Source organism: Ammodytes marinus, assembly GCF_949987685.1.
Source record: "Ammodytes marinus genome assembly, chromosome: 9".
In the NCBI taxonomy this organism is placed as follows: Eukaryota; Metazoa; Chordata; class Actinopteri; order Uranoscopiformes; family Ammodytidae; genus Ammodytes; species Ammodytes marinus.
Window position 1 is genome coordinate 27,075,703 of NC_137213.1, and position 10,112 is coordinate 27,085,814.

Here is a 10,112-nt window from a genome sequence, read left to right on the forward strand (position 1 = left end):
CAAGCCTATATCAACGTTTAAATGAAAAATACTATTCGTTAGACGGGATCATCAAGAGTACATATCCTGTGGACCTATAAGCATAATATTACACATACCAGATAGAGGTTATTTATCTTATTAGGCAGAACGAGGTGAAAAGGTGGTTGGTTCGTTTGTGCACATTGTGGAATTGTTCACATTTAGAAAAACAAGTACAGTGCATAAATAGATATGCTTTATTTTCACCTGCGCATGAATATCACTAGATGATATTGAGGTATAGACTGAAATGGTAGAAAAACCTCAAATTTCTGTAGATGCAAAAGATTGTTTCTAAGATTTGTTGTACATCCAATCAGGTGTTAACAGAGTGGGAAAGCCGCTGGTGTATTTGTCTACTTCATTTGAGGAAAATAAATATTTTGAAATGTCTATTTGATTGACAAAAAAAATAAATATAAAATTGGCCAGTGGACAACCAAGCTGGTTTCCTACCCTGGGTGTATACAAATTTGTTATTTTTCTTGAGGCATAGAGTATTATGTTTATTAAAGAGTAACTTAACACTCACCATATTCACTATTACTGTTGTGTCGGGCTGGGAATCGGCAAAGGACTTCATGATACGCTACGCATCACAATATGATTTATCACGATATATTGCGATACGATACATATTGCAATATTCGGCAGATCTAATTCTGTCATCCTTGTCGGCCATGCTTCTTCCAGCTTTCATTTTGCCACAACATCGGGAATGGCATCCGGCGATTTGAGATAACAAGCCAAACTGCATTATCTACAGGAGCGGAGGTTGTAGTTCAAAACCCGTTTCAAACCATCATTTTATGATTTATAGATTTTTGGATCTGAAAAAATAATACAGATATCACGAAAATAGTTATCAACATAATTTTGAGATATTTTTTACCACAGCCCCACTCTTGGGTGTGGTCAGAAAATGTCAGAAAATCAGCTCTGATGCACCTGTGACCACACCCAACAGTGATGTCATCGGGTTCCGCCCGTACACCTGTATATCATTGCAGCAAGGTGTGAAAGTTAACTTATCGGATGTCAGCAAAAACAGGGGTTTCAGTGAGTGTTTAGTTACTCTTTAATAACAGTAATACAAATCTGCTGACATTCCTAACTGCACTTTCACATTCTGGAGAATAGGGTATATGATTCTAAGACCTTTAACATGGAGACAGGTTAACACTTGAGTGTGTGTGTGTTGCTCTGTTTCACATTACAACATGTGTGTGTGTGTGTGTGTGTGTGTGTGTGTGTGTGTGTGTGTGTAGCACAAGGAACTTTCTATGTTTTGTCCCCAGCCTATAGTAGAAATTTAGAAGCACAAAAACAGTGCTGCTCAGTTCAGCCCAAATCTCCTGCTTCTGCCGCTGCGTGCGTATATACATGTGGCCATTTTTACTCGATGTTTTTAATATTGAATATTCCACATTATATTAGAATTAATAAACTGAAGTATATTCCTGACTAACCGTCTCAGATTGTGTGATATTCTACGGAGGGGTTACATACATTATAAGACGCTAGACTTAAATTATATTACAGAACATGTACTACAACTTACATCTAACTTACATTTAAACAAACATTTAGTGAGGTAAAGAAAGTACAACATTTATCCAAGATAGTGAATTGCAAGTAAACAATATGATTACATGTAAAATACTATTGCTATACATATACAAGTACTTCACAAATTGAAATAAGTAAATGTGTTTAGTAACTTTCCACCGCTGTCGTTGGCTCCATAACTCGTTTATGATTTATCTCTCTATGTATCAGAGGAGTAGCTCTTCTTCTGTCTGTAATAATTTGCTGCGCCATACGCTTAAGACGCCTTACTAAATTAAAAAACACAGCTTTTATGTTCCTATCTCGCACTATCAATGATGGAGTATTGATTACTTTGACTAATGGCCCATAATAAACTTTTCATCTTGTGAGAAGCCCCCCCCCCCCCCCCCCCCCTCCACCCGCGCACACACAGACACACGCACACACACGCACACACACGCACACACACACACACACACAGTACTATGCTGGTCATTAAGAATGCATAGCTGGATTTCTGCCCCAGGTATAGAAGTCAGCATATTGGGTTACTAGGCAGAATATTAGTTGTAGTGAAAAAAAAAGAAAAAGAAAAGTCTTAAAATGTCTTTCTCTGTCTTGGCTGCTAGATGGCGCTAAAGATCCCACACTTACTAGCGCAGCCTGTCACACAGTTCTATTGGTGTGTAATGAGATGGGGACCCCGTCTCCACTGTCTCCTAGGCAACCGGGGCTGGGGACAGGGAGAGGGCAGAGTGTGTGTGTTTGTGTGTGTGTGTGTGTGTGTGTGTGTGAGAGAGTAAGTGTGTGTGTGTGTGTGTGTGTGTGTGTGTGTGTGTGTGTGTGTGTGTGTGTGTGTGTGTGTGTGTGTGAGAGAGGGAGTCAGTGTGTGTGAGTTTGTGTTTGTGTGTGTGTGTGTGTGTGTGTGTGTGTGTGTGTGTGTGTGTGTGAGAAAGAGTCAGTGTGTGTGTGTGTGTGAGTGTGTGTTTGAAGTGGACCCTCACAACTGATGGGTGACTTTATGAGGTTTGTCAGAGAGTTGACGTGACGTGGTTATAGTTAGATATTTCAGTAAGAATGGATGATGGTGAGGCACAGCAGTGACCTTCACATGGGGGAAAAACAAAAACCAATGTCCTTGACATTGAAAAATAAGTCAAGAAGGATATATTTATGTTTTATATTGTTTTTCTTCTTAATTTTTTAAAAATTAAATAAATATTGCACAGAAATATGAGTTAGAGCATATTAATAAGTCATTTTTGGTCACTAAAAAGGATGGAATAGGATAGTCCGAATCATCAATTTGTGGTTTCTAGAGTCCACACTCTAAATAGAGAAATAGTCTGAAATTTGAACAATGCTGGAAAGGCACAGCTTCGACATATACTGTGACATTGCTTTACGCTTTAAAGCTCCCATATTATACACTTTTAGGTACTATTATACACCATATTATATGGTCTTAGTGGTCCCTAATACGTTTTTCTTTAATTGTTTGCTGAAAAAAACTTTCAGATAATTTATTGTACTATGCTGAAGTTCAGCTAATCTCACAATGGCATATTTTTTAAAAAGAGCTGCAGCTCCCCTCATAAATATACAATCTTTGAGCTGCCCCCGCCCCCTGTCCGGAAGCGAAGCCAGATACGCCTCGCCCTCTGTCTGTCAGGGCCGTGGACCAAGAAGAAATAGGGGTGTGGGCTGCACAGTGGAATCTTCTGGCTTTCCAGTTTGTGAGGTCAGAAAAGGGGAACATTCTGACTGGAGTATATTGGGGGGGAGGGGTAGGGGTTTCAGAAAGGGGGAGAGTGAGAACAGGAGAGATTGTTATTTTTTTTGATATTTTGGCAGTCTCTAGGCACACCGTGGACCCATGGATATGTTAGAACACATTTAAAAAGTGCATTTAGCATAATATGTGACCTTTAACTTTTTCGTTTTATGACATGTCACAACAGTTCTGTTTGGGAGTGACAGGCTTAGTGCAAAGTTTAATCATTTCCTGTGATTCCAGTGACAGTTGAACCCTTGTGTACTATTTCTTTCCAAGTTCTAATTATGATTTTAACGAGAGTCTGTTTTGCATGAGCCCCGCTGAGCCGAAATCCATGTTTTTCCTCTCTTCATGAAGGAGAAGTCATGACGGATGGCAGACAGCTCATAACGTTTTGAAAATAGAAGATATCAAATATTACAGAGAACTCACTGACCACCAGTTTTTTTCTCAGAGACAAACATAAACGTGCACAAAACTCCAAACAAATGAATACTAGTCTGCTTACATGAACATACAAGTTTAAAAAAAACTCGGATAACTCTGAATACAATAAAATGCTAATTCTGTTTATTGTCCATATTTTATCCACTTTGCCCCAGTAACACAGCCAGATCTTTCTACCTTCTGCACCAGCGCTGATGGGAAAAACACGCAGCAACACCTTCTGTACGTGTAATGACTTTAATCTAAAGTGAGATATTCACCTCTGAGTGCTGGCAGTTTATACTCCCAGAATAAACTCAATTAAAGCACATGCATTCAATCAATGTATAGGGAACTGTTTAAAGGGTAACTAAACCCCACAACCACTTTTTTCCATTTAAAACAATTCATTTCCAAGTCAAAAGTTTTTTATTCTCAGTTCTGATAAATGCAAGACATACATCAGAATCAAAATGGCGTTTATCTCTGACCCACGGTGCAAAAAAGAACGATAAAAAGAGTAGAGTAGATTAAGATAAACAATATTTACATTAGATAAATTCTAAATAAGTATTAGTATTGTTGTTGACTGTCTCCGGTCCAATTCTCCACATTTTAGTACAAAGTATGTTATTTCCACATATTTTGATAACACTAAAGACAAAATCTTTATAAATAATTTTGAAAACAGAAGTGCATTCAGTCATTATAGTTCAAAGTTCACCCTCTGATTCCACAGTCTTCTTGTTAAGCTATAACCTTCTCTTCCGCGTGTCTCTTTAAGCCCCTTGTGTCGATTGCTTTAACAGCAGTAAATTAGAGGCAAATGCTCCCACCCAGTAAAAGTCTGCCTGCCATGTTAAGTAGAGCAGAGCTGATACGGTTGTGTTAGGCTAAGACCACCCATTGATTTGTAGCATGTGGTACAAGACGGCATGTAGAAAATTGCTGACTAATTGTTTTTTTTACTACCTTTTTTTTATACCAAATTACATTAATCGACATGACATCACCACAGCATCTTGTTATAAACTGAAGAGCAACGATAGTCTTAAAGGTACAATGTGATATGGTATGGAGTATTTTGGTGTAATGTATTGGTGAAAATTCTAGATTGCAACGCTCCTTGCTTACCCCTTTCTTTGGGAGAATTTACAGAAGCTACGGTGGCCTTCAAGAACAAGAAGCTAGTTACTAAAGATGGCATCATCCACCACTGCCTCAAGTCTTTCTACAATATCAAGTGATGAGGTGAAGATGTATTTAGTTATTTATTCTATAGTACTTCTTCTTCTTCGTCTTCCAACAGGTGCACTTCCAGCGAAAACCCTCTATATAAAAACGCGTAAGGCCGTTAAGTTTGTCCATTCTGTGCCACAGTAGACACATGGTGATGCAACATGGCGGCGTGCCCTGCTCCCATGTAGACATAGAACGCTCTTTCTAAAGGAATAAAAAAACTAATGCACTATATACACTAATTAAAACATACTTATGAACAAGTATGTTTAAAAAAAAAGAAAACGGCCTATGAAAATTCCCTCAACACACTGCACCTTTAATTTTCTCAGTCTAATTTGGGCAATTCATTCTAAATGCCAAAATGGAGATAAAATGTGCCCAACATCAATAAAATGATCTTTCATTTTGTGGGTTCTACAGAGCAGAGCCTGCACTCCCCTACAGGCGTTAGTAAAAAAAAAAAAAAGCACTCAAGTTCTATAAGGGACACCGAGTGACATATGTTATGTTGCCATAGAGATGGGTACTGCTGGCAGGGCCGTGACAGAATGACAGGGTGCAGGAGAAGAGCTGATACAGTGTTCTGTGTTTAGAGGGATATTCCTGGATGGCAGCATTCTTAAAAATGACCACACATCCAACACAAGGCCAGTGCATGGAGTGGTGGAATGTTACTAATTAAAAAACAAGAGAAATATAACATATAAGAAGGAGTAAGTAAGAAATTATACTTGCGAGAAAAAAAGTATTTTTCAATTATTATTTAAAACTATAGTGCACACTGACACTATCGACTTACCAGTGTGAATATGAATTGAAATATGAACTGTTGTCTGGCAAATTTTTGATTTTGATTGACAAGACTGGAGGAATAGCCAAGAGAAAAATGGGTTAAACTTTCAACCATTTTAAAGATGCATTTTTTTTATGGTTGAGGTGACACTCACACACATGCACATGAAGCTGAACACACACATACACAACATCCACCCACCCACACACACACCCACACACACACTATAGAACTCAAATAATAAACGGAAAGGTCATCAGTTAACAGGCCCAGGTGGACATTCGGGGCTGTAGATTGAAAAAACGGTGCGCAGCAGAGATTTATAAAAATCTAGAAAGCACATACTGTAGCCCGCCTCTCACGCAAAGAGAAGTATAACTTACAATTGTAATAGAATGAAATACAACAAAAAAAAAGATTTAGTAGCTGTTGGATATAAGCTGTTAAGTTTGAGGAGGTGTGAAAATGCTGTGAAATGCAGCCGGCGCGGTTCGGGGTGATTAGTAGCAGGGTGTCAGGCCGTTTGGCAGAGGCCCATCTCTAGTTTTTACATTCACCTCTGTACTGAAGATGTGGAATGAAAAGTCATGACAACAGAGTCATATACTACATTCTTCTTCCCACTCCTTTTCAAGCATGTAACTACAATTATCAAGTATTTGTCATTCATGTCTCTAATTATGCTTTCTATTTTGTGTAACATCATTATTTTCTGTATGATAATTTCAGTTTTTTTTCAGTTTTTTCTTTTACATGTTCAAAATAAATTTCAATCAAATCAAATCCATTCAGGTCAGTAATATATTGTTTCAAAGCATTTTGGCTACTTGGGATCATCACTTGAACTGCACTAATTTACTTTACTTTGTCAAATCAGGGCAAAGCAACCAATCATTATTTTTGCATTAGTAGAGGATTAAAGTGTCCCCAATCTTTACACGTTGTATGTGTTTTAATCCATCCATTTTCAAACACAGCTCATCCAAGGTTAGGGTAGTGGTGGCAACATACGTCCATTTCTGCAGCATCTACCTATGCCTCTCCTGGGGGAACCAAGAGATATACCCTGCTTTCCAAATCGCATAATCTTCCCTTTTACTATACCACATACTAAACCTGACCATAAAAAAATATGTGGTTTGCATGCAGAAGGCATACAGTAGGGACATACCTTTACCAGTTTATTCCATCATAACATTGTACCTTGAACTTGCCCTTTGCCTGTACAGTATATCAGTCGCATTGCTGGTTGTTTTTCAATAGGAAAAAAAGGCTGAGTTTTATCCTTAGAATGAGATGCAGTGTCTGAATGAGATTTTGAGTATAAATAAAGGTTAAAATGTTTTTTTTAGTTTTGTATGATATTCCATTGACAGACAGATGGATAAAGCAACAATGAATCGTTCATTAGTCCTTCTTTCTTTGTATGAATTCATTTCCTTTTTGTTTTATTTCGATTTTGAAAATACCTTATTAGCACTTTGTCATGGTTGTATAGTAAGTTAAGTTACTGTATTAGTCAATGGATACATTGAAATTTGTCTTTCTGCATATCCCAATCTCAAGTTACCACATCTCGGAGGGGGTCAGAGCGCAGGGTCAGCCATAGCACAGCAGCGCCCCTGGAGCAGTTTGGGTTGGCCACCCTACCTACAGTAAGAACTTTGTTATTATAACATTTTTGCTGTTGTTACTTTGATTTTGTCAATTAAAGGTTGAGTCAGCGATTATTGAGAAAGCTAATAGCAGCTAGCACCCGTGAGGAGATATTCACTGATTTTGACTAAAAGAAAGTGATTTTTACAACAAAGCATTCTCCGGAATCGCTAAAAAATAAGTGAGAGGTGTTGCATTGTGCCTGCGTCATGCGGGGACCCCTGAGGTCACGAGGGCTTGAGCACTTCATCATCAGAGTGAGTGCATCTCCGGGACGTCCCGTCACTCCAGCGGAACGAGGGAGGGATCCCTCAGACAGCGTGTGCAGCATGTCACCATTGGCACAGGAAGGCCTGAGCCCAGCACATTCAATTAGCCGAGCTGTCTTGGCATCGGATTGGAGGGAGGGACACACACACACACACACACGCACACAGTGACGAGTCATCAACATCAACCAAGGGCGCGGCGCTGCTGCTGCTTCTCACTGCCATATACTGCACTTCTAAAAGTTAACGGGACGCATGGGGGCGTTTTTATAGAAATTTGTCACTGCTGGGAGATAGAGTTTTTTTTTTATTGGAAACTTGGGTGAGTAATGCAGCAAAAAAAGAGGAGCAGCAGAAGTGGCTGACCTTTCTGGTAGGAATATAAGGTGTGTTTCTATCAGGGTTTCAATAGACACACAGATTAGGACACAAAGGCCCAGTGTTTCATGAAGTTTAGTCTGCATAACACATATGTACTGTAAAACAAATTAAAACCTTAAAAACCTTTGGTCTGCCTCTGCACTTATCAATGTGCTATAAATAAAGTTGACTCGACTTTGAACCCTTGTCTAGCTCTTCAAAGCAGTTTTGGAGAGTTTTAATAAATACCTCCAAAAAAAATCAACATTTGATCTGGATTCTGGGTTTTAGGCTATAGGCCTGGATTACCAAATCCATACCCTATTCTGTAGGACCATCAAGACCACATCTCTGCTTTGGAAAATACCCAATTTGGATATTTTACCCCTATATACCCAGATCATTCTAATCTAGATCAAGAGACTGCAGACCTCATTTTCAGTCCAGTAGTTGACATTCAAGTCAATTTCAGGATAATAATAAAATAAAAATTACTGTTGCTATGAAGAAAAAAAAAAGCAAAGTTAGGGGAGACACACTTTGGAAGAAACCATTTCTGACATCCCTCTCTCCTCTCTGTATAGCTGCTGCCTCGCTCGCATGTGATGTGAGGGAAAGAGGAGCCCACCCCACCTCAGCTGTATAGTGAGGATACCCAGTCCAAGGCAGCCAGCAACCAGCGCGTCTCTGCCTACCAATAGGCATGCGAGGCTCAGGCTCTGTGCAGTGCGACGGCCGCGCCAAGCATCTTCCCAGGTATGCATCGCTCTCCTCCCGCTATACGCCCTTATTCACTGTATCTTTCTTGCAATGTTATGGCATTTTGTTGCATGTTTTTTTTCCCACCACACAACCTACACTGGCTTCTTATTTGAAGGGAGGGGTTGCTGTATTTTTTGATATTTTTTGCTGTTGGTGTGGCTCACGTAGCTTCTACGATTAGCGCAAGGAGGGGGCAGCTTGTCTTGTTAAACACTCACAGTCAGCGGAGACGCATCTGCAAAAAAAAAAAAAAAAAAAAAAAAAAAACCCTACCCTCGTTAGCCGCGTGTCAACTTGCACACACCTTAAAAATGTTACTGCCCTTCGACTGATCAGCGGCCAGCCAAGAAGGCGGGGATGTGCGCTCGCTAAATGCTGCGTTGCGTTGCATTTTCTTGTAGAGGGGGCAAAATATATGCAACGAGGTTATGATTTGGCGAAGCGGCTTTCGTCAAAACATGACCGCTGACTGACTATATTTTCAACTTGCAGTGCGTGCGTTCAGGTAGGCTAGATGTTTTTTTTTCTCTCTCTCTTTCCTCTAATAGGCGCTGGACTTGCGGCAGTGCATGGGCGAAGCAGGTAGCCTATTTTAGAGCTGTTTTGAAAAATAATTTCATAGCATTCAATTTTTTTTTATTTTAAATGTAGGCTGTGCCATATATTTGCCTACTGCAGTAGGGTATGATAGCATTAAGGCTATAGTAGGTCATACTGTGTTTATGCATAGACAGCTATTCCTACAACAGTGATACATTATTGATAGCGATGTGTTATGATACAAGGGATCTATTTCAAATCATTATTCATTCATACACAGTCCAGGGGAAATGATGGGGACGAAGATGCGTTTTTTTAAAGGAGGATGAGGTGGGCTTAGTTTGTATACAAAGTGGTCTTAATTCTAGACTCTTAATTCTAGACGTGCACAACTTGACTTGAGATTTAAAGGAGTTTGCATAGGCAGTTTTTGTTGTTCTTCTTCATGATTAGCCTGCGTGCACTGTGCATGGCGCTGTGTTTTCCCTGTCACTAGGTAAGATGTAGGTACACTCCCTTAGCAGTTGGGGTGGTGCTGCCTGCTATAGTGCTGATGTGTTACAGTGGCCACTACCTGTGCATGCAGTCTTGCTATATAGGCTTGGCTATAGGGGGGCCACGAGGGTGCTGCTGCTCAATACAACTATATTTCTAAAATAAATAAAAAGTTCAAAGCTAATTCAGACTCAACCAAACCAAGTTGAAGTTGTGTGTT